The sequence below is a fragment of the Psammomys obesus genome, unplaced genomic scaffold (assembly GCF_907164565.1).
Source record: "Psammomys obesus unplaced genomic scaffold, mPsaObe1.curated_primary_1811, whole genome shotgun sequence".
NCBI classification, from domain to species: Eukaryota; Metazoa; Chordata; class Mammalia; order Rodentia; family Muridae; genus Psammomys; species Psammomys obesus.
Window position 1 is genome coordinate 25,791,237 of NW_026596034.1, and position 3,866 is coordinate 25,795,102.

General features: G+C 46.8%; 1 protein-coding gene across 1 annotated transcript in view; it reads left to right on the plus strand.

Moving 5' to 3' along the window:
- Positions 1 to 1,265: 1,265 nt before the first annotated feature.
- The window catches only part of Ap1g1 (adaptor related protein complex 1 subunit gamma 1), an 87,183-nt gene continuing 84,582 nt past the window's right edge, over positions 1,266 to 3,866 (plus strand). Inside the window, exon 1 of the mRNA XM_055620963.1 lies at positions 1,266 to 1,639. The gene's annotated coding sequence lies outside the window, so the exon portion shown is untranslated. The remainder of the gene's footprint in view (positions 1,640 to 3,866) is intronic.

Sequence of the window (3,866 nt, forward strand, 5' to 3'; positions counted from 1 at the left end):
TATAGATGTGCACAGAAGGGTCTGAATACATAAGCATTCTGTTCTCTAAACCTGTAGCTCTTGGTTGGAATTTGTGTTTGGGCTGTGGTGGGTTTTCTAATGGCATATTACTAAAGAATCCAGTGTGGGAGACAGTAATAGGTTCACTGAAGTCTTAAGTCTTTCTTTTCCCCAAAACAGTTTCTCTGTGTAGCCTTGGCTGTCTTCCACTTGCTTTGTAGACCAGGCTGGCCTCAAACTCACAATGATCTACTGGCTTTGTCTTAAGTCTCTTTATTTTTAAAACTGGGTTACTTTCTTTGACTTAAGAGATTGCTTAGGGGGCTAAGGTTGTACATATGACGCTGCCTTATGAACAATGCGGTGCCAATATTTAATAAAAAATTGATCAGGCCCTTTGCATCCTTTCTTTCCAGACACTTGACATGCCCTAGAAATTCAAGGTCAAAATTGTACAGCTAGACATACTCAGTGCAATGTCTGTAAAGTATTTTGAAATCCTTGCATGAAAAAACGAATGCCTAAGGAAAACGGTGCAACTTCCTGTTTATGACACCCAAGTCTCAAATTCAGGATTGGGGCTTAGTCTTTGGCATTCAGCCTAGTGCTGTGTTTTATTCACATCCCGGACGACTTCGTTGGCAAGCTATCGGAAATATTTTATTTTAGGTAGGTCACCTTTCCTTTAAATGGGCCAAGATATCAAGGATCTCTAGGTTCACATGGAAAAGACTTGTCACAAGTTAGCAATTATTTATCACGCCAGGGACTGTCTAGTTAGACTTTCTTTGGGCCAGGTTATTAGTTCATTCAGCCATAGATTGAAACCTGTTCTTATGTGTGTCCAGCTGTCACTTGTCCAGATTCTCTTTTCCCATAGGAGGGAACTGAACGCACAACGGGTGGTGCTGTGCTTGGAATCCATTCTTCTGTTTCATCTTCCACCTGTTTGTAAAGTCTTTAAGAACATACCATAAAGCCACAGCCTCTAAGACCACTTTTGGAGTATGCTTCGAAGTTGGACAGAAAGCTAAGGACTCAAAGGTGGACCAGAACGACTTAGAATTCCTTCGGACTACACCCTGGTTAAGCCTCCTGCGTTTCCACCTGCCTCTGGGCTCCAACTACCTTGCGGGGCTCCGCCCCGTCAGGTGGCTTCACCGTTTCCGCGTTGCACAGCTTCCCCGACCCCGCCGCCGAGCGGAACCAAAGTGCGCTGACTCCGGGTTCAGCCGGATCTTTCTAGCTCAGACTCATCGCAGCGGTGACTCGGCAGCCGCGTCCAGCGTCATCAGTGACAGCCCCGACCCTTGCTACGCTTTGCGTCGCTCTGCCAGGCGCAGTCGCCTCCTCCTTGGCAAATAGTCCTCGGCAGGGTCCGAGTTCTCGGGTCTTCCGAGGTGGGAAACAGGAGAGGTCGCAGTCCGGGGCATGCGGAGTCGATGAGGAGAGGGAGCTGGGTGGCGACGTCTTCTCGAGAGCGCGAGAAGTGAGTTAGAAACTCCGTCCCTGCCCGGGATCCCTCCGCCTGCGGTAGCGGTGGTGAGGCCGAGGGAGCCGCCATTTTGGATGTTCGGTTCCTGCTGCCACTGCTGCCGCCGCCCCCGAAGCTGCTGGTTTCATTCGAGGTTTCGGGCCGGTGAGTGTCACTTGCGGCACTGAGAGCAGGTTGTGTCTTTGGCTCCGCCGCAGCTGCGAGCGTTCGGCCGGAAACTCCCTGTCAGTCCCAGGGGTCCGGTCTCAGCCTGTGGGGGAGAGGGGGACCCAGGTCGGGTCCGGAGGGACCGGGGAGCCCAGGGCTTGCTCGGACTCCCCGAGGGCCGGCCCTTGGAGGCTTCAGAGCCGCCGCCCGGGTGCGCGGCCGCTTTCCCTACTTTGGCGTTGCCTGGCCCGTGCAGGCCTCCTTGAACCCATTGACTTTACCGGGCTGCGAGCCTCCTTTGAAAGCTCGTTCAGGGAGCCTGGGGTTTAGCGGGCGGGCCCCACCCCCGCGTGTCCTCTCCGAGCCACGTATCAGCGTTCTTGTGTCGTGGACTCGGGTCAGATCTGAGAACTCTGAGCATTTTCACAGGCAGGGGTAATGCTGCCTGAACCCGCAGTGCCGTCCGCTCAGAGTCGGACGTCGGCCTCGCCTCTCTCTAACCTTCCAACTAACTTCTGATCCAAAAATTTCCGCCCCCCCCCCCCCCCCCCGTTCCTTTTTAAAAACTCACCTGCGACGGCACTGTTCACTCTCTTCTCAACTCTTGGTTCTGCGGACGTCAGTTTCCAGTAATTCTCAAGATCTTCCTCATTGCCTGCAAGTGTCGGTTATGCTTCCCAGTCAGGGCTTGGTGTTGGAGAGTCGTCGAGCTACCTAGGGTGTATTTCAGCAGTAAATGGGTTTGAAGCAGGCCAAGCGGCTTTAGGTGGGAAGAAGCTGTCGAAATACTTTCTGGATTTCCTCTCTGTTCTGAAAGCTGAGCTTTTGGGCACGCACTTATACCTTTTTCTTTTTCTCTTTTCCTTTTGGTGTTATGTCTGCTTGAGCACGGAAATCTGCCCTTGGAGAATAATAATCTGACGTAGGTAGAAAGGGAAATAACTTTTTGGTTCCTGTAGGGATTAGTTAACAGAAGAGTGAGCTGAAATGATCTCTTAGTGACCCTACCTCTGAGGTGTTTGGATAGTAATGACCTTTGCTGGCTTCGTATGTTGACTTTTCTCAGGGTAGCTAGATTTTAAGCATCCATTTCCATTGTTGACCGTAGTATTTGCCAGACTATATACTTAAGTTTTAGTTTGAAACCTGTGGATCCTCGAAGTACTGATAGCCTCATTACTTAATTCTCAAAGTTTATTTGCTGTCCAGTGTGCTTGAATAAAAATCATTTCACAATAATTCATTGATTATTTCCTACATTTCAAGTTAGGTGAATGTGGTTGAATCACCCCCATTTTATCTCAGCCTAGGTTTTTACATCTGCAAAGGAGATAACTTCTTTGAGATCACAGTTAAGCGACTCAAAACCTAGGTTTATAACTTGTACAAAGCAAATCTCCCAATGCTTGTAAACTTTATATTGATGCTTTATTTATATAATTTTTTTAGAAGATTTTTTTTTTTTTTTTTTTTTTTTAATGTGTGTGAATGTCTTGCCTGCATATTCCTCATGTGCCTGCCAGGTACCAGTGGAAGTCAGAAGAGGGTATGTGGATCCCCTGGAAAGGGACTTACAGGCAGTTGTGAGCTGCCAGGCAGGTGCCGGGAACTGAATCTATGTTTTTTATAAGAGCAGTAGGTGCACTTAACCGCTGAGCCATCTCTTCAGCCCTCTGCTTTATTCTTATTAAACTTTTGAAATGAGACTACAGGTAAATTCTTTACAGTTCATGCAGTGTCAAAGAGGACAGTATTTTCAGTGTGAATATTCTGTGCTCTTGTTATTTGTCTTAAGGAGCTCCTTCAGGACTGTGTTTATTACTGATAGATGAGTTCTCTGTGCTCTGAAGTTATTCAGTTTTGTTTTGCTTTTAAAAGAACTCAGCATGTATCTTCTCGTACTTTACTACTGAAATGTTCTGGTTTTGAGTTCACTTTTTGAACAAGTATTGAAAGAGCGATCAAAAGTTATTTTAATTGTTCATGTCATGCTATAACCTACAAGGATTTAAATGTTATTCATTCTTAGATGATTAGCAGTTTCCCTGGAGAAAGTATCTTTTTGCTAAACAAATTATTAGCAAAGTGCTGTTCTGTGATCAGCACACATATGAATGTCTTGGCTGTTGAGAATTGCTCTAGAAGTTAACATTTGTGTTTAATAAACTTTCATTTATTTCCTTCCTTCCTTCCTTCCTTCCTTCCTTCCTTCCTTCCTTCCTTC